Source organism: Mugil cephalus, chromosome 1 (assembly GCF_022458985.1).
Source record: "Mugil cephalus isolate CIBA_MC_2020 chromosome 1, CIBA_Mcephalus_1.1, whole genome shotgun sequence".
NCBI classification, from domain to species: domain Eukaryota; kingdom Metazoa; phylum Chordata; class Actinopteri; order Mugiliformes; family Mugilidae; genus Mugil; species Mugil cephalus.
In genome coordinates this window covers 38,387,482-38,409,720 of record NC_061770.1, presented here as the reverse complement: position 1 = coordinate 38,409,720, position 22,239 = coordinate 38,387,482, and the positions used below count along the sequence as shown (strand labels likewise).

At 41.2% G+C, this 22,239-nt stretch overlaps 1 protein-coding gene across 6 annotated transcripts in view; it reads right to left on the bottom strand.

Moving 5' to 3' along the window:
• Positions 1–22,239, bottom strand: part of nrxn2b (neurexin 2b) — a 690,784-nt gene that overhangs the window by 559,972 nt on the left and 108,573 nt on the right. The gene's annotated exons all lie outside the window — the stretch shown is intronic.

The following is a 22,239-nucleotide window of genomic DNA, read 5'->3' as shown; positions in this document are numbered from 1 at the left end:
CTTGGTGCTTTTTTTTTACAGTGTTAAAAACCTAAATGTGATGCTATCCCACCTATTAAAACAAATTATACATTGTATGAAATGTCTGCACATAAAATAAGATCATATTCCGTAATATCCTCGTCATAACCGTAATGACGCAAATATTAGAGCCTGTGCAGTTCATAGACACAAATACTACACAAACGGCTTTTGAAACGTTTTCTATGGACAAAGATAATGTAATTATAATGTAATGTAAGATTAAATAGTATCAGTGAATAAATTTAATCTACCGTAAACAGTTGACTTTCAGTCTAACTTTGCTAGCTAGCGCTTACAAAGCTAGTTTGCTAGCAAGTCGTTCCCTTCGGGTTTTGATCAACTCTCTAAAAAAAAAAAAAAAGTGATGTAGTAGCTATTTATGTGTTCATGTAACCAATGTCCAGCTCGCTGGGAGGCGGTGGTAGCCGCAGTCTCTGATGAATGAATGAATTCCAAAACGTTAAATCAAGCTTTCACGCATGTCATCCATCTCATCATCATTGGCAGTTTAGCTGTGATCATTGTTGGACTTGGGTTTGTCATCTGGTCCCGAAGCTCTCCAGCTTTTCGTTTAGAAACGCTGACACAGCCGGAATAACCCTCAAGAGAAAGTTGAGTACAGACATTTTTGAGTCAAGCAGGTTTAAGATCACAAACTACCCTGCAATTACTACTAATTACTAGAGATCACCAGGTAATATTAGGGTTAAGACAAGTATTACAGTAAGAAGTCTTTACCTACTATACAGACATTAGAAACAGACTGGTATCCTGTTGGTGAAGGGACTAAACAAGATCATCCCTTGTAATGCAGCCCATGGCACTTACGAAGCATATGTTACCCAATTCTTATTTGGATATAAAAAAAAATGTCGCTTTCCATATATGTTTAATATAATGTATGTGATGACTCGTGTACGGGAAGGCAACGTTGCAGCCTCTGTAGCAACCTTTGAATGGACAGGGTGTTCACTGCAGATGGTGTTTTCTCCACTTGGCGTGCACACCTGTAAATATTCTGTCCAAATAGCGGTTTGGTTTGGTTAACAAATGTTCTATTTGTTTTCCAGCTGCTGTTTATGCACCCTGTGTTTCGCAGTTAAAATGTGCAATGAAGCAAATATGTCATTTTGTTGGCAAATAACTGCCAACAAAGAGGACTCCGAACGCTTTGAACAACACTGGCTAAACTGTTTTGTAGCTCCTGTAATGAATTCTACATAACAACCGCTTCAGTAGAAAAAGCCATGCTTAATTTCATTACGTTTCTTTTTTGCACTGAAATCAGATTCAAATGCAAACCTTTTTTTTTTTCGCCCCATGGGTTTTATGAGTAAGTCTAGTTGCAATGGGAATTTCAGTGTCATTTCAGTGAGAAGGGATAGCCCTTTCTGAGGAAGGCTATTTGAAATGGATACTTGAAGCACAGAGAAAAGAGAAATGACAAGATTAGCGAATAACGGAGATGGAGTGTGTGAGGCAGGCAGACGGATGGGAACATGTGTGCACGCATACATTCTCTACACCCGTTTTCCTTTATCAGAAAGCTTTGTCCTGAACTTTGCAGACTGTCAGAAAGTTTCTCCCTGAGTGACAAGTTAATCCGCAAGACATAGCCTTTGCTGATTTCACTACAAATCTCCATCCCGCAACACAGAGGTTGCACCCAACAAATGTGCAAATGTAAGTGAGGTTTTCTAATCCTGATAAAAAAAAAAAAAAATGTTAAAAAAATATATGAAAAAATAAACAAACTGACTGATTTATCTAGCACTTTCTTCACCATTTAATACAGGATGTCAGAATGGGAAATAAAGAAAAAAAACTGAGGGCAAATGGAAGGGATTAGAGTGATGAAAACCTTTAACACGTGTGTGGGTTTGTTTGTTTTTTAACAGACCTGAACAGTTATAAGTCTTTTTTCGTCTGAGTTGTACTGCCAATTGACACACATAATATTATGACCACCTTCCTAACATTGTGAAGGTCTCAAAGACTGTTCACACCAGATCATAGACTACATACTGCGCACTTTCTTGCTTTGGCCAAATTGACAATATTTTTCCGCTCATACAGCCAGACCCATCTTGCGGAATCGATGACGCAGCTGCACTAGATTTACTCGTGTTTTCATTTAAATAATACTACACTGCTCTACCTACACCAGTCACAAGGAAATGTTCAATGATAAACAGTACTTTTTTTTACAAGTCTGCGACCGTTGGCATGTCAACTGGCAGTTGTCATTACTTCACATCCTGTCACTATAGCATCAAATTACTAACAAAAGCAAAACTTATTAGAAAAAAAATTGTCGCTACTTAAAATGACAGAAACCATCCTTGAAAAAAAAATATGTGATATGTATTTTAGTTTGGCCAAAGTCCCATCCACTAACATGGAGGAGGTGGAGATAATGACCTATACTCATTGGCAAGGACTTCACGATACAATACGAATCACGATACTTGAGTCACGATACGATACATTATTGCAATATTGTACATGGCTCACTGAGACATTTTAAATACAGCTTAAAATACAAGGCGTATATATATGTACATCAGATTACAGAAAAATTGGTGGTGGAGGTGTGGAAGTCGTTCACGATAGGCCCAAAACATGGCTTTATTTTTTTTAAATCAATATTAAGACTTTCAAAATTGATATTGTATCAGAGGAAAAAGTATTGCGATGTACTGCAATCAGTCACCAGGGGGAGCTATACTAGCTTTGGCTTCACTTTTGAGGAGCAATTCCGCCTCCATCTTCACACAGTCTATGCGTTGACTTAGACTTATCACAAAATCTCTGTCATAAACATAATGCTGTCAGCACAGTGGTCATTCTGAAGTTTTGCATTTTCTTTTGGATAAAATCATTTATGTTTTTCCTGGATTTGGTGAAATAGTTTTTCTTTTACATTTACATTTAATATATATCCATTTAATTTAGTAAGCTGTGAGGGAACTAGTTGAAGTATTAAGGATTTATCATAGTGAGATAGCACTGAAAAACTCCTTCACCCCCATTTGCATTCACTTCTGTGCCTGTGAATTTTCTATTACCACGTATTTTGATGCACATACGGGTGCCAGCATCAGATGTGATATTTCTAAAGATCTAAATATATGCAGAAAATGATTCAGCCTATGCAAACTAACGCGCCCCGGGTACCTTCTCGCCTCTCACATGTCTCTCGCCGACAGTGATACACAAACAGTATATAGTTTGTCTGCGGAAGACATAAAGAGAGACGAACGCAACCTCGAGGTGCGCTGACTCATAAAGCAAAAGCGGGTTTCAGGCGGAGGTCAGGGAAAGGTAATAACTTGAGAAATGAGTAGGGGTGCACCTTGCCTGCCAATGTCACCACAGAGCGGAGAGCGCTAAAGTAAGGGGACAAGGTAAAGGCAATGGTTGACATATATCAGGGCGCTTAAACAGGGTTCAACAAGGACGAGGTCAGTTAGAAAAGAAATAGGAAACAAATGCAGAATAAAATAGGGAAAAAAATGTCTTTGATTCGAAGTAAAAGAAATAATCGGAGCCAATTTACAAAACCTTGCGAGGAGAGAGATTTTTATTCTGTGAAGAAAAAAAGAAATGCAGAGCAGATTTCAATTAGTTCAAATGAGATGTAGGTTAACAAGGCATGATTTCTTGTCTAATAGTTGTCGACTGGGGACAGCCAGTGGAGGCAAAAAGACAGACTGTTGTAGAAAGTTGGAGAATTTCAGAAACACAAAGATATATTACTGAACGGAGTTCAAGCACTTACCAAAGGCGACATAAATGAACAATAATTCCGGTATGTGACAGGAAGTAGTGGTTTAAAAACCTAAGGTGAAATAATATACTGAGAAATCTACAACTCTGACGACCAATGGCTTCTCATTTGCTGCAATGGATTATCTACCTATTGTTTCTGACAACATACTATAATTGGGAACAAATGGCTGCTTAGCATGGAAACTATTTTAAATATGGCGTATAATTTTATTATATCAAAGACCCATTTAATCGTTTCTGTATTAAAATTGTTCAAGGCAAGCATATGAAACCATTTTTAAAGCTCTGAGTCCAACAACTGTTAGATGGAGGGACTTATTAGGTCTTCTTTTCTGTCCAACTTTGTATATATCTATAGAGCTGGATGATCCTGCAGGATGGATCACCTTACTGCATGGGACTGCTTCCTCTGAACGTTTTCCTTTAAATGTCATTTAAAAGACTCCAACAGTTTCAGGATAGACCTTCTCTGTCTGATAAGAGACAAACTGAACTCTTTGGGCCATCAAAAGACCATGTCCAGCAGGAACTAGGCAACTTTCATCACTTTGCCAATATACATGAGGCATGGCGGTGGCAGCATCATGTGGCACGATCAGAGATGTGAGAACTGAGAAAAGGATGAAGTTAGCCAAAAACACAAACGTGGGGCCTTCCTAGTAATGATGCTGCAGATTTATAGCATGGTTACCTATTCTCAAAACCCTACCTTTTAGCAGTTCACATAATGTTTAATCTAAGATAATTAATGTTTCTTGACAAAATACACCTGGAAAGTCGTACTTAACCTCTGCATCACAAAGTTCACATACAGAAGCAGTGCTGCTCCTTCCACTTTCAAGCACACAGTCAAGACAATATGGGAGTTTCTTAAATGCAAGTCTCTGACCGTCCTTGAGTCGCCAAGCCAACAATGAAACCCCAATCAATATCTGTGGAGAAGCTTGAGGGTGGCAGTTTACAGATTCGTCCCATCTAATCTGATGGCGCTTGAGAGCATCTGCCAGCAAGAATTGGATAAACTGCCCAGATCCAGGTGTGTAGAGTCTGCAGAGACTTAACCCAGAAGACCCGAGGCTGTAATTGCTGCCCAAGGGGCTTTCACAAAGTACTTAATGAAGTGTCTGAGTTTTTTTCTCTTCACAGGGATTACACTTTTCACTTAGAATTTTAAAACATTCATTCATTAATTTTCTGTAACTGCTTGCCCTCTAGAGGATCGTGGAAGGGCTGGATCCGATCCCAGCCCAACGACTTCCAGTCCCAGTCATAGGGCGAGAGGCAGGGTACACCATGGACGGGTCCGCAGTCTATCACAGGACTAACACAGAGAGACAGACAAGCATTCACACACCAGCCAATTTAGAATCACCAATTAACCTAGCAAGCATGTCGCCTTCAGATGTTGGGGGAAGCTGTATCCAGAATACCTGGATAGTACCCATACAGGCACATGGAGAATGGGCAAACTCTGCACAGAAAAGGCCCCGGTCTGTTGGAATTCATTGTAACCAATGAACCAACCAGTCTGCGGTTTGATCCCCAGCATGTGCCGAATTGTCCTGGCGCAAAACGCTGAAGCCCAATTTGGTGCTGCTAATTTGTGCATGAGAGGGTAAATTTGGCATTTTGACTGTAAAGTGCATTGCGTACCAATAGGTAGAAAAGCTATATAAAACCAATTGAAAACGGACTCTTTAAGCCTCTGTAACACAAAGTGTACAAAAAAAACAAGGTGAATGAGTCCAAGGAATGAGTGTATCTTTCACCAGCCGAGCATTGGCCTGGCATGGCTGCCTTCCTGTCCATTAGGGCCCTCCAGCTTAGCGGACTTAATGACATTTGATTTTCCACGAAGCTAATTTTTCACTACATTTAACCTTGATTTTAAACTCCATTGAAATCTGTATTAATATCATTCACGTGTCACTGCAATTAAACTCCGAAGTAATGACTGGTGCTCAGTTAACTAAAGGACTCATTTCAAAGCGGAGGAGAAGCATTTCTCACGTTTCCATTCTACGCGTTCCACAGGACGCAGCGGCCTGCTACCTGCACAGTCGCTGATGACCCTGGGATGAACCGGAGTTTCTAATATTCTTATCGCTGAAAGAGATGCCATTCATTTTTACTTATGCGACCCGCGGCAGTGTGAATGAAGCGCGTGTGAAATCTCTCAGCCGGGATGATACTCATCATCACGGTGGCCCAAGAAAATGGTGGACAGGCGAGGAATGGATTAACAAGTCAACTACAGGGTCTTGGGAAAAAATCCCACCCCTCCCTCCATCTCCTCATCAAAACTTGGGCTTTGTGGCTTTTTATATCACTTTGCAAGCCAGCAAATAAACAGGACACCTGAATAAATGATTGTATGTGTTGTATATGGCAACGTTTATGTAGTGTGTACTCCATCTTCGTCAGTTTGTGATGACTTACCTCTAACAACCCCCTGACAGCTAAGCAGGTTGTATGTATAGGTGGAAACAACAGCTTACTCCCTTTCGTCCGATAAAGAAAACGTGATAAGTGCATCACACCATCCAAACACAGTATGGCATTCGGATGTATTAAAGCTAATTTGAGTGGGATATGTCTGCCACCCTGTAAGGTTCAACACGCAACATAACAGCTGAAAGAATATCACGCTTTTTTTTCAGGTGTGCAGAAGCACCTGACATGATGTAATGTGTTTTTATTTGTAGAGATGAGATGTGATTCAAAAGCAGATATGCAAGTGGATAATATTACTAAATATTACTTTTTTTTAATTTTTTTTTATTTTTTACAAAGGCTTATACTGAAGCTTTTATTTTCCTTGAATAAAAGCTGTTTTCCCCACAACTGGCCGACAAATGGGACTTTTGGTGAACATGTAAAAACGAGTTCTTGTACTCTAATCCCTGTTCAAGGTGACCCAAAAGGGATTCGCTTCCGTCGCTGCCGAAATCTCCACGATCACCAACTCATCAAATAACACGGGGGCGATCATGTTCCTTTGTCTCGCGCTATCAAATCCCCACCCAGATTACTTCTTCCAAATGTCTAAAACAAGGGTTAGACGATTGCACAAATATACAAACAAGGCTGTTTGGATTTGGATTGCCGGACAAGGTTTTCTTTTTTCTTTTTTTTTTGTATTTTCATCTGCATGCGGTGTACTACTACAGGATCCTTGACTCCAATTCCACACCAAAGGAACAGTACGATCTCTGCACGGGACTCTGCTGCTCATGTACTGGATTTACTACCTCACATTAATGATCTAGAGGCAACATTTGTGTCAGTCAATTTTTATTTTATTTTATTTTATTTTATTTTATTTTATTTTATTTTATTTATTTTTTTACTGTAAATGGATATTTGAAGTACAACTCCAGTTAAACAGAGTCTGGTTTCTCTTACAGTAAACAGGCCTGTAATAAAATCTCCAAAACTGACAAGTACAGGCTGTAAAGCTGGTCTGACAGCAGAGACTGAGACGAGGGATGACATCATTGGCTGTTTAAGACTGTCTGCTAGCATCATCTCTGTGAATTGTCTCTATTTGAAGCCATCACTTGTAAGCACAACTGCCACACTTTTACCTTTACCAAGATTTTACCTTATTTAAATTTCAGTCCTTACTCTAAGACTGCGCGACCGGTGCAAAGAAAGTCAAACGACTATCATTTGATGTCAAAGAATCGCAGTGACATTTCACCCTCTGGGTCGGGTCTCGGCCCCTGTGGCAAAGGCAGCGCGCAAAGTCGTTTCTATGGGCGGCGCTGAAGACAGAGTGCGAAAGTAATGGTGCTGATGTTTAGGATTTGGTTCCCACCGGGGTTCCCGGCGCTAAAAATATGCATCCCTTATGATGCCGCGAGGGGATGCGGATAACGGGGTTCACCGAGATGACACTTCCAGTTTGGCTCAATAAGCAGCGGCGAATCCTCCTCGCTGATGTCACTAACCGTTGGCTGGCAGTGGCGGGCGCTCGGCTCCCACCCCGAGCCCAGCGACTGTGAGCGAAGACGCATCGACGCACATTAAGCGGCATGTTTGCTGCCCCATTTCTCTGCCGTACCCCTCACCGAGCGGACGGATGCCTGCTGTAGCTGCGATCATGTGCTCCGTTGTGATCTAATGACGCAGCTTTGTCATTTTTCACTCAGCTATGCAGACTGGTTTTATTAGAAGACGTGGGGAAAAAAAGGTCCATAAGTCTATTTTAGACCAGTCTTAAACAGTATTTTTCATGCAGATGAGGACTTTATCTTCCTCGTCACTGTCAGTGAACTAAGGCATTACCCTAAATCACACAACACTGAAAAACGCCAGTAAAGAAGTGTATCCTTTCGCCTCTATCCTGTGCAATCATCTCTTAATGTACATCATAACAAAAAGCTACGTTAAATGTGTGATACACAACATATTAGCGGTACACATCAGACATTTCCGACTGCGTTCAAACATTGCAACAGACTAGGAATTCTACTGATGAATTTCTTGTTGTTGCTCTGAAAATGACATACCCAAAATAAAAGCTACAGGGTGTATTTGCATTTCTGTCTCATATTATAGGCAACATTTCTAATTTTAGTGGAGTGTAAAGTGTGAGAGTAAGCGTGAGGGTCAGAGTTAACATTACCTGCACTAACACTGAGGCCAACAAAGTGAAGAATGAAAGAGTTTATTGGAGGATTGCTTACGGAAACCTCCCCAAATTGAATATTTTGGACCATCTGTATGTGCAGCACATAGACTGTATATAAATATGGACAACACGTCCCCACTTCCTTAGATTGTCCAACTGATACATATTAATTATTATTGTACTCTGCTCTAACTCCACGTACAAGGAAATGTTTAATTATACACTGTACTTATTATTTTGTATAAAATTATACAAGAAAAAAATAAAATCCCATGATCTCACAGGGCCACTTTATGTAGGAGCAGGCGTGGCAATTGGCAGTCTCTATTATCTCACATCCTGTTTCTATATCCTAAAATGGCTACCTGAAACAAAAAAGAAACAACACTAGAACATGCACCAGTACCTAAACTACCTACCACTAGTTAAAATGACAGAAAGCACCCTTGGAAAAAAAAAGTATGTGCATTTTAGTTTCAGTTTAGCGCTAGTCCCATCCATTAACATGGACTAACATGCTATGCTGCAGCCTCCATCCACCAGGGGGAGCTCTACTTGCTTCGGCTTTATTTTTAAGGAGACACTGCCAATATCCAATATTGCCAATATCCAAGCAGCATCTGACCATTCTAAAAAAAAGTAACTATATTAAGTTATTTGAGCGTAACGACTTATCATTATTATCTTTAATAATAATGATGATCAACAAATATCAGAGCATAAATGACAGGATTTAGCATCACTTGCTACATTAATCTAAAAAAAAGAAAAAGCTTTCAGGGAACGTGTGACTGAATCTCTCTTCGTCTTCAGTACGGTGAATACTGACAAAGCTGGGTGAGCATGACGGGTGGAGAGTGGAGCTCTGTTCCAACGGTTAGATCTTAGAAAGGATACGGTTAACTGGATTTAGTGATGAGAGTCCATCTGTTGTTTCACGGCAGAGCAGCCGGACACAGTGCGTGTGAACGCGTAAACCGGGCCTGACCTTTCACTCGATAACTGCAACTATTGTAAGTATAATGGTGACAGCCCTAATCCTTAGGAGACATGACTATTTAAAATGTCGGAATTAAACTGCGGGACTGAACTAAACTGTCACAAATGCTGCCCCGACGAGGAAGGGGCAGAACCGGTAACAATTGGCTTTTTGTTTTAAACGCAACAAAATTGGTCCGCTGCTTCAGTATCTGAACCGAAACCAAGTAGAATCAGGACATTGCTGGTAACAGAGGATACCAGTGGGGAATTACAGTGCATTTCAGGAACAATCATTTGTGGGACAGGCCCTTTTCAGTCACAGCCCTCTGCGAAGCAGACGGCGTAAAAACACTGTGTGTCCCCATGTTTGCTGGACCATTTGCAATACAATACTAATGATGTTTGGGCTGTAGTGCGATATCCAGAGGAGCTGAATAAAACGCCGACAACAAAACAAAAGACAAACAAACAAAATGGGATTGTACAAGGTGCATCGCTCACAAGCTGTGTCTACACGGTGAGGTGTTTCAGCCGTCCAATCTAAAAGGGACACATACTGCTCTATTTGAACTGATACAGCTATTTACACAAGCAGAGTGAGAGCTCACACGTCGGAGCTAATGCATGACTTTAAATGAACTGCGCCGACAGGCTGTTCACAGTTACAGAGTATCCCATACAATGTTAATACGACGCCGCCCCATCAGGGTCTAATTTACTCATGGTCTCATAACGAACGGGAAATATGTTTGCATGTCTTAAATGATGTTGTGTGTGCGCGCCTTCCCTCACAGCAAATTTACTGAACTTAACCTGACGGAGAAAACGACACGGACGACGTACGGAACTCACGTAGCACGTGAAGCTATTCGGTTATTCGCTAATTAAATATTGCTTTATCACCAAAGATTTTTTAGGCCACGGAGATTTAAAATGATTTTTAGAGAGTTGGTCAAAGCCCAGACGAAATGACGCAAACTAGCTAAACTAGCTAAAGTGCTAGCTAGTGAAGTTAGACTGTAGGTCAGCTGTTTATAATGAAGTTGTTTACATTGCTGATACTTTATTTAATCTTACATACATTGGTCCATAGAATATCAAGACTCAACAGCCGTTTGTGTAGTATACAGGTCTTCAATAGGGTGTCCACGACCCCTAGGGGGTCCACTGAGGTACTGCAGGGGGGGTCGCAAAATCTTTGGTTGATTACACATTTTTCATATGTATTTTTTAAGTTTTTCCTAACACATTTAAATTTCTTTAAAAAACATTAATATGAATCATATATAACGTATTTTAGCAAAGGGGTTAGGGTTAGCTTAATATTGAATGCAAAATGATAATAATAATAATGTATATTTATGAATAGCACTAGGCTGTGTTTAATGTAGAACACATATAGTAGGTAGGGGGTCCCTACTTAATCTCTCCATCAGTTTGGGGGTCCTAGGCCTGAAAAACATTGAAGACCTCTGGTTTAGTTTACTTGGAGAGGAATTTAGTCTTTGTCACTAAATCCAATATTCATGTAATTACGGTAATGATGGACTGATAACAATGCACGGTCTTATTGTATGTGCAGAGATTCCGTATGCTGCATGTTGTACAGTCTGCGTGCATAAAAGCGTATCCAGTGAGCCAAACCAGAGCTTAAATGCCAATTAAATGTAAGACACTAAGACTGAGCCTCAGAAAATCAACTCTTTACATACAAGTGTTTACATTCCTTATTTGATCCTCGCATTTACATTAAATGCATAACAGCTCTGAGCCATCACCCCTCTCGATTGCCCCGCATGTCATCTTTAGGTCACAAAAGAGCTGAACATAATCACGACGACGACAGCCTGAGCACGCAGTAGATCAGGACGAGAAGGTGCTGCACTCACGTGTCGGCGAGTGTCACTAGAAACAAGAGCCCACGGGAGCGCCGCTTAAAAAGATCTTCTGCACAAACAGCAAAACCCACACGTTTTGTATTCTGCTGCCGCTATATTTAGTCGTTTTCTTCCTGACGAGTGGCTGATTGGCGCCAGAGCTTGGGCACGCTCCGCAATCAAGAGAGTAAAGCGACGTACTGATGTTCAGCCAGGCAAGATATAGACAAAATCACACAACACTGAATAAATTGCGAGGTGTTTGACTTCCACGTTGTCGTGCGACTGTGATGTTACTTATTAAAGGGAAGATATACTTTGAAGCATAGGTCTTCAACAGGGGGTCTGCGGAGGCAAAATCTTTGGTTGATTTGACATTTTTATATATTTTCTTTTTTAAAAAGAATTTAAATTAAATATTTTAATACTTTTACAATCTGTTGGTGTACCCTACACATTTACCACATATGTCCATTATCATCAACCTGTTTGCAACACAACTGTTTGCACTGTATTTATTGCCCACCAAAGACTGGTAGTCGGAAAGCTCTTATTCTGCACAGCTATGTAATCCAATAACAGGAAAGCAGCGGCTGCGACTTTCTGCCTCGTTTGGAATTCTTTTTCTATGATTTCTGCAGGAAGGTCAGGAAAGGAATGGTGCAGAAAGGAGGGGGGGGTGGAGTGTCTGACAGTTCATCGATGATAGCAGCACATTAGTATCGACACCAAGAACTCACATGGGAGAGCAAATCTTATCTTTGCAAAGCTAGGAAGACAGAGGAGATGGGGGAGAGGGGCGATAATGGGAAAAGAGAGGAGTGGGAGAGAAGCAGGTGAGAGAGAAGTGGTGGTGGTGGGGGTGGGAGGGGAGGGGAGGGGAGGGGGGAGATATGAGATGTTAGAAGCCTTGGCAGACGGCTTATCGCGTATGTGAAATTAGAAGCGGGATGCAACTGAAGGCTGTTGTTTAAGAGTCTGGCACCGGATGGAACAAGACGAGAATTTGAAGCGACGCCTAATCATGCTTTAAAAACAACTGTTAAATTTTATGGGGCAATGAAAACTAACTTTCCTCACCATTTAGTTGTGCAATGATATACCGTAAGAGTACAACAGCAGAAAGTTCCTGAGATTTCCCGATAGATGGAAAAAAAAGTCGAGGTGGCTGCCGTCATTTATTATCTCAGCGTCTATCTCCCCATCACCCATCTGTGACCTTCACTTCTGTATATGTTTTGAAGATAGACGACAATAGACAGTTCAAGGTGCTAATACAAACATGTTATTAATTTTCAAAAAATATATTCAGATTTCTTCTTAGTGAGTCGTGCGTTTTCCACGTAGGCCTTCAGTGGCCTCCAACCTCATTCAAAACACCTCTTAATACAATCCTCATGATGCCATCAACATCATACCGATACGCAATAAAACAGGACGTCGCATCTTAGACGGGTACCTCATATAATGAAATGAATGTCATTACGAAAGCAAGAAACTCAGAAAAATTCAAAAAGACCAGCGCTACATATGTCAAATCCTGCAGTAGCATGAATGTCAACCCAATGAAATGGCAAAAAATATACATAAAAGATGTCAATACAAATCAAGAGAACCTAAAAAACGATTTAAAGTCCTAGGAACCTGTCAGCCAAGGGTAGAGCTCGTAGTTTCCGACCTGAAAGTGGTGGACACAACCTTTTGGCTGCTTTGTCTATAAACCACATACCAAAATATCACAAGATTGATGAATAAAAATGAGAGTTACACACTTATTTTATTTTCTAGCAACAGTTTCTTGGAAACATTTTGGAATCCTAGATGCAAATGAATAAATATAAATGAAGTGAATTATTCTCAGCCTGAAATGTTGATTTCAACACCAAGTGAGATGTAGGGTTCTAGACAAGAGCTAAAAAGCAAACAAAGAAAAACAGGCACTGGATTGATCTGTCTTTGCTGCAATCCCTCAGGCTTCTCGTGAAGAGGAAAATGTATTGGTACTTGGGGATGGGTACCATGATGGTGCCGGTGCTGACGCAAACGGTAGTAACCAGACCGAAAAGCAACACGGATTTCGGTGCCACTGAATTTTTAATTAGCACACCATTAGCTCGTATTTCCGTGCTGATGCTACATGTAACGGCACGTCAGTTTTTCACCTGCATGGACTCCGGTCCAATGGAAATCCTTGTGACTTTGACTGTACTTCACCTCAAAAGAAGCAAACTTGGCAAGGTTTGGTGCAAGGATGGTCAGGGTTCTAAATCAACATCTGCCAACCCGCCAAATGCAGGTTAAAATTAATTTTGGTGGGTTACTTACTAGCCAGTTTGACCGGTGAGTCAATCATATCAGTCAGTCACTCTACTGTTCTCAGTCATATGCCCCCTGGCAGTACTTCCTACATTTCCCACGAACACTGCCGTCATGCAATGTAAAGACATAACACGCTACAGTCTGCAGTGCAACCAATACAAGAAACCACAGAAATGAATGGAGTGTCTGCCAGAAAACACAAATAAGAAGAAACAGAATGAACAGACTCGGAGCGAGAGCAAGGTGGCAGCTAAACAGTAAATTAAAGTGAAGTTAAACTAAATGTGGTGGTGAATAGGACAGACATCAGGGGGCAAGAAGAGCAATGAAGCAGGGGATGAGAATATCGATAGAACGCGCGACAAGAAGACAAAGTTTAACATTAAATGGCTGACTGGTTGTGTTTATGTTTGATGACGAAAATGTCGTTCTGATTTTTAAGGATTCACACATGTACATGAAAGAAAAAACAAAATGAACAACTTTGTGGTGGGGACTGATCATTTTAAAGTAGTGGCACTAAAGGACCATGACAGTACCTGAAGTTTTTTTTATCCCAAACTTGGAATTTATCAAAATGAAATGTTTGCACTGTCTGTGTATACTTTGTTGTATGTGTTGTACTTCCTGTGTGCTTTCCCTGCCAACAATGTCAATAAAATGATCAAATGCATTCAGTGGCACTCATATTCTCTCTTATTTTCACTGGAAATAAACAGACTAGTGGAAATTCTGTTTGGCTGGTGATCAAAAAAGTTCATCTTATTTAGAAGCGTGGAGGTAACACCTCGAACCTGATTAAACATCTGATGACGCAAATGCTTTATAGCATTTTTCTAAAAGCCAAGAAATGTACCGTCTTGTGAGACCCAGCCCCACTGTTTTTATTATGACAATTATGGCGGTTTGGTGTGAAAAAAAAAAGTATGGGAAACTAATAATAATAATAATAATAATAATAATAATAATAAACTAACACATGGTGAACATAAGGCAGTGTAAGAAGATTCTTTGTTATATATCATTTATGTTCTGTATCTATTTCTGGAATTTTGTATTAAGTTCTTCTGAAAGGAACCTCTTTAAGCATTTTAAATGTATTTTGACTGGGACACTTTGGGAAAATAGATAAATAAAGGCAGCAGCAGATGAGATAACAGTATTTGAATATCAGTCTCAGTGGAAGACATTTCTAAAGAACTAAAAAACATACAGTATATACATGAAAGATCAGCCTGGAAGACCAACAGCATCCCAGACAGACTGGAGATGAGTGGAGCAAAACAAACAAGCTGAGAACAAAAATGGAAGGACAATAAAAAAAGAGGAGGAACAGTGGAGTGGAGGGGGTATGGATGGGAGGGGTGACAAATCTCTTAATCTCTCACTCTCTGGCTCTGTTTGTTTTGTGCTGGGTTTTGGCCTCAAGTCGGCTGTCGATCCCCTCGTAAATTGCCTGTGTCGATCCAGCCTTACAAGCTTCCACACACTCCCCGAGTCCCTGTTAAAACGGTCACGCCAATAAAAGCCCATTCACTCGTAATGAATTGAAAGAGAAGCTAAAGACTAAGGGGGCTGATTTAGTGACAATTGTTGATGATCCTCGATTGAGTTAGGATTGAGCTCCCCATTTCTTGCGACATGGGCTGAAACAGCCCATGTCGCAGATAGAGTACAGTATGAATGGAAGCCCCTCACTAAGTGGCATCCTTAGAGCTAGCATCGGGGATATGTCACCCAATATACCCAAAACAACATACTTCTTATCAAAAAAATATTAAATACTAAATAAAGTACAAGGGGTACCTATAAAATGGCTCAAAAATTTGCAAAAAAGCTGGAAGCTAGGAAGTTGAACTTTGGTCCACCCATTCCTGGCTCATGTAAGGACAAGGCACGGTCTTCCTGCACAACCATCGTCTAAAAATGGCAGTGTTGATGGTTTTGACCAAATGAATTCCCTTGGAAATTACCGTTAAATGATATTTATACGTGAGCATTACACTAAATAAGAATTACATGCAAACTCCAGGAACACTTAGCTAGCTTTGATATCGAATAATCAACATGTGTACCTAGGGATTGCTAAAGTAATTAACCTTTAGTTATGTTATACTCACTTCTTGGTCTATCAGATTATCAAACATCTGATTTAATATACAAATACTAATGTCGGCTGAAAACCACACATTGTGGTTGTAGAACAAAACAGGGATGTTTATACTATGGACATACCCATCGTGATGTCACCTACTGGATTCTGAACCTGGAAAATTAAGCCTGAAGTGGGCGGAGCCTGCAGGCGCCATTTTGGATGTGATTTACTCCAGCCACAGGTGGATACTCCAAATATGGACATGGCTGTCGCGTTGGGGCGGAGCTAAAGCAGCCTGGCCGCTGAGACCCGCCCACTCAACTCTCCGCTACCTGTTAGCTCAGGCTACCACCTGTCACTCAAAGCGGGAACGCCCTTAAATATTCAGAATTTTAAACCTCAATAACAAAATAAATGATGGAAAAAACAATCACCCCCTGTACAGTCGTCATGAATAATGAAATAAGCTATTGAGACCAAAACCTTTTATTTTTGTACCAGGATGTAAACATGTTTAATAATGCTGTAAAGTTGGGCATTTTTTGGAGCAAGCCATAAGTGGCCATTCGATGAACTGCAGTTTATTGAACTTGGTCCTGGGCTTCATCTCTCAGACTCAGAGGTTGCCGCCAGCTGTACCTACGATGACAGCAGTGAGTAGCCTGATGTCACACTAATGTTAATGCTCTAGGGTTGAAATATGTGCTTAAATCTCAATCTTTTCCGTTCTAATAACAGCCCAGGAAGTAACTCTCACTGTACCACAGTACCTACAGTGTCACTGTAGGGTAATGGTAATTGTGACTGAATTGCGCATGCTTTAATCTCCAAGGAAAGTCGTAGTAAGGTCCGCATTCCTCGCTCTCCGCCTTGCAAAACTATTAACGATGAGCATGGGACTCTCGCAAAACACCGACCACCTGCCTCTCCCCAGAGCCGATTACAGCTGCGAGGTCAAGAGAAGCTAATGTGACTTTGTCTGGAGCTGCCTGGCGTGGCCCCGAGGTGCTGAGCAGCACGCCCCCGACATTACACGGACGAAGGGATTCTAAAATAGAAAGGTACACGACGCGAGAATTAAATAAAAAAAAAAGTGAGGAAGGTACATATTCTTTCTTTGTTTTCCAAAAGCCAAATAAAGAGCGAAACCTTATAAACGGCGACGAGCTCCGACTCTTGTTTTATTTCTTGTTTCCTGTATCAACAGAAGAGTATTGATTTATTTTCCCGCAGCTCTGTTGCAGAGAACACTCCTATCATTTCCCTCTGGCTTGGGAGTGTGTATTTGTCGTCTACAACAGCGAAACATATAGGGAAATAAGGAAGCAAATAACAGCACCGACCAAAAACGTACACTACTTTGCTAGAGACCTCGAATGATTAAAAGTTACTTGAAATCCTCTGCTACAGTATGATGAACAAAGTGGGAGGGCCACTGCGAATCCCCCAAATCCCCAAACTGATGTGTCCCTAGCTTTATAATGTCCTTTGAAGGTTCTATTTGTGGGACTGGAAAGCAAAGTTAGATGAAAATATCTTTGGATCTATGATTCATATAGTAACTTAACAAGCAAACTCATTAATATGCTTGCAAATTTTTTATGTGTTTTTCCAGACGGTTTGCTGCATCTCCCACTTGTTTCCCCCCAGATACATGTCGGGCGTTGCATCACAAAGCGGTATTAAGTTAGCAAACATTCACATGATTATGTTGTAAAGCTGGGATGTCAAACTCATATCAGGCCGGATCACTAATATAACACAATAACCTTTAAGTAACAACAACTCCAGATATATTTTTTACATTTACATTTTGTTTTGTTTACATTTAATGAAATATCCTTTAAAAAAATGATATTTAAAAGCTGTCTGCTGTTTAGTCCTGGGTCTCAGTGTTGTGTTATGTCCCTTTCTCTGACTAAAACAGTGCCCAAATTAGGAGCAGCAGTTATTTTCATTGAAAAAACTGCATGCTTCTATGTAATTTTTGCTGTTTGCAAATTTATGCTGCGGCCCAGATTCGGACCCCCTGGCGGGCTGCTTTTGGTCCATGGGCCTTATGTTTGACACCTGTGTTATGAAGGGGCTTTTAAACATATTCCTGTCCATATTTTTTTTTTATATAAACTGTCTGCAAACACATATATGAGCTAAAATTATTAGCAAAGGGTGAAATACAGTAAACAGAAGTAAACAGCTGCATAACAGAATTCCAAATGTATCTGTTTGTTCACCTTCAAGGAATGAAATGTGAAATATGGACCAATGGCCCACGGTGTCAACACCCAGTGAACCGCCTCGCCAGGTGACAACGTGTGTTCTGAGCCAAAAAGCGCCTCCGTCTTCTTGAGAATACGAATTCACAAAGTGTACCGTGGAGGCAACCTGCAGTTTTCAGAAAACAGAGCTCCCACTCTGCCTCCATCCCCCCCTCCAAGGCGATGACACTAAATCAATACCCTTTGTGTGTAAGTACAGTAAATGCAGGTATGCGAGTGTGTGCCGACCTATATTATCGCAGTGTGTGCACCAGCGCCACCGTCTTCTTGGGTTCAGACACGTTGCGCTGCACACCGTCACAACCCACCTGAGATTTCTTAAAATGGACAGAGCTATTTTAGAGAAGTGTGTCGTTGCAGTGGCTCGGTCTCCCATAGAGATCAAGCGGTCTGGTAACAAGGCTGTTGTCTGGTATGGAGATGATCAAGGCTAGAGCGACTGTTCAAAACGCCAACTAAACTAGAATCAAAGCTACTGTTTGTCATTCCTTACTTATTACATTTAGTTTACATTATTATTATATCATATGAAGTTATTTACAACTTTAAATTTAAATTTGTGAGGGAATATTAATATATATATATATATATATGAAAGAAATGTCTAATCAACCAAAGATTTTGCGCCCCACTGTTGAAGAAACATGGTCTACTCTTACATTTCAGAGTAAAATAAGAAATTAAACTTACATTTCGGTAAAAAAAAGAAAGAAATATTGGAGTGTTTTGACTGGTACTGTATATATGGGTTGTGTCCTTTATGGAGTCTTAGTGCTGGATAATGAATTATACATTCAGTCCTGAGGTTGAGGTATAAAGTTAAGGGTTAAGCCATGAATTTAAAATGACTGTATGGGTCAATACAGGGAAGTAAAGCATAGTAATATACAGTATTCACCAGCCTTCCTATGTGTGTTCTGCATACTACTAGAGAGCCATGAATATTAGATAAATACATAAATCCGGTTTTCAAGCTCCGCCGCAAGTAACGCGTCATTATGCTGATCACCTTTGTGGTCCGTAATGTTTCCGAGCGTTAGCGGGAAGGCGGCCTGACCTCGTTCAAACGTTTGATGGGATGAGCTGGTTGATGTGGATTCTCACTGACAGTAAGGTCAAGGTTGCGCGCTTTGTGGCGGCGCGTCGTGTTCAGGGCGACTTAATATTGCTGAACATATTGGCGGACGCACTGTAAGTCAGACTCCACTGCCAGAAGATTGGCATAAAAGGATAAAATGTCAACAGGATAATCTGCCTTTAGATATGTGCTGACCTGTAGGATGCTGTTCATTGAGTGCAGAATAATAGCCAAACACACATAGTGACATGCGACGTGAAACATATGTAGTTTTGGTTTCTCTCACAATATATATATAAATTCTTATTTTCAATAAGTTACAGGAACCCACACAATGAAACTATATGGAGCAACTAAACCAATTTAGATTCCATTTTTCTAACCTTTACTGAACCCATGCAACTTATTAACCTCAAGGTGTTTTTCAAAAGAGTCTCCCTCCCGCCAGAGACGACCCTCAGCCTCCTCAGACAGCGCGCTCTGGATCTGAGAATTGAATGTTGTGACATTACCTTACAGCACATATAGAGCTCCGAAAAGGTCAGTACAACAGGGTTCCGTGTGAGTTCAGAGACTCGGAGACTCGCGGATACGTAGCCTTGACGAGAGAGAGCGAGCGCACGGAAAGAGGAGAGAGAAGAACAGGGAGGGCGTCCGCTTTGACCTAGACGGGGGAATAAACAAACAAACAAACAAGCTGCCAGGCCATCAGCGCACGCCGCCAACAAACAGGGAGGCTGACAAATCTCCCTCATATCCGTGGAACGGAGCCAGGTTTCAGGCAGGTGCGAAAGGAGAGATGTCGATACGGCCGCAAGCGCGTCCACGCGATCTTATCCGTATCATCTTTAGTTCCCCCGCTAAGTTTTTTTTATAAGATATGAACCATCGCTCTGATGACCGACTCATCTGAAGGTCGACAACAGGTGTTAGACCAGTGAGGGTGATTTAACTGCTTGATAATAGATTAACGTTTTCCCATATTAAAGACGCAACATCGTTTATCATTTACGGACAGCTCCCGCTAATCACACACTGGAACACACACTTGGCCGTCTACAGTAAATTGTAGCTAGGGTTTAGCCGATGAGGCATAACATTATGACCAAATTTCTAATATTGTGTAGGTCTCCCTTGTTGCCTCCTATGGGCTGAGGGGAGGGGCATCTATGGTGGATCATCCCACAGATACTTGATCAGTTTGGGTCTAATGGATTTGTAGGCCAGGTCAACGCCTTGTGCCGTTCTTCATGTTTTGTTCTTAGCTTTCCATAAGCTTTTTGTGATTTTTGATTTTTTTTTTATCCACGGGTGGATGTTAAAGTCTTAAAGGGTTAATATGACACAAACCTTCCTTGAAGAAATTGGTGTATTTTGATGTATTTTAGTACCTTGGTTTGGTTCAAGACCAAGCTTAAGACCTATACTACAACCAGCCACCAGGGGGAGCTCTACTTGCTTTGGCTTCACTTTTAAGGAGTCATTCCGCATACATCTTTATATTGTTGTATCGTGTGTTCCTGTGTCAGGCTGCATCCTGCTGGTAGATGGCTGCTGCCATCAAGCAGCGTCATTACTGTGGGGTGGGGGGGTACCTGGTCTAGTGTGGTCTAGGTGGTGTTACATGTCTAAGTAACATCCACACAAATGCCAAATCCAAACATTTCCCAGCAGAACATTGAATTACCACAAGGTGGTCAATGTTATTCACTCTACCTGTCATAATGGTCTGAGTGTCGCCACCCTCACTACTAAGTCCGCTGATAAGTGACAAACGTGAGCCTCTGATTGCTCATTTTTAATCGAACAAGTAGTAGAGAGAGTAAGTTCGATGACTTGCCATTCAGTGAAAATATATCGCCCCACTTCCTCACTAGCGGGCAATAATGGGCCCAATAAATGAAGGTCGGAGCGGCAATAAAAAAAACCAAAAAAACTTGCAGTTACTGTATCACCCTGTCACACACACAGACACACACTGTGTCAGGACACCCTGTATGCAAATGCGTGCACACAGACAAACCCGCGCCTTGCAAAACACACCTGGGGATCCACCTCAATCTCCTTCAAAGGTCACCTGCCAATAACGCGCAATTAAGCCTCAGACGTGCGCGAGCTCCGCGTTATTATTTTTTGGTTCCACACCACCACTGTTTATTGTAATTTCATTAGCTCAATCTCTGTTATTCTAATTACACAGACATCTTTTTGAGCAAATAAAAGTTAATGAGCTTTTATGAAAACGGCTTGACGTGACCTTTTTATTTATTCATCTAAATCACGCCCCCGCCTCCCCACCCAGTAGCTGTCAAATTGCACTATGGAATGTCTGGGATATTGCTAAAAGAGATTGGGGGGACAAGGGGACGGGGGACGGGGGGGGCACACAAGAACGACTCAAACAGGTTTTTCTAATCAACACCAACAACTCTTCACACGCTCCCGTTTTTTTTCTTTTTCTTTTTTTTTCTCCGGTAGATCATTTAGCCCTGTCGTCCATAAATCTGCAAAATGCCCTTTTCAAGCTGCTCATAAACACCCTCATAGATCTCCAAAAATGCCACCACTCTGAGGCGAGAGCTGTCGACGGCCGCGCGCCCGCACCGGCTCGGTTGCCTACAGTCAGGAAGTGATGAATGTCGGAAAGAAAGCGTACATTACGGCCTGCCAGGCGGCCGCCGATGAATTTCGGGGTTGAGGTGTACAAGTCGAATGAGCAAGGTGTCGATCACGAGGGGTAAATCTAAATGTTATTTACAAGTCTGGTCGGCGCGCTGGAAGAGCACGGGCCAGACTCGGCTGCACAGTACATTGGTCTCGGGGGTTTAATTTATATTGCGCATCAGGTCATTTTGGGAGTAATCTCTGCACCGCACTGTTCTGCACTTGGGCAATTAAATGACTTAATATCTAAATAACCCTAAAAAGAGCTGGATAAGTTCATCACGGTGTAGTGTCACCGGAGGCTAAGGAAGTCATTTTTAACCTGCACGTTAAATTTTTGTCTATTATCGATGAGTAATAAAAGATCTGGATAACAAGACGCCCACAAAATAACAGGAACTGAAATATTAAAATGTAATTATTTGAAAAGAAAAAGAGACTTCTATATATATAAAAAAAAACTTCCTTTCCTTCTTCCTCTTTCTTTCCTTAAA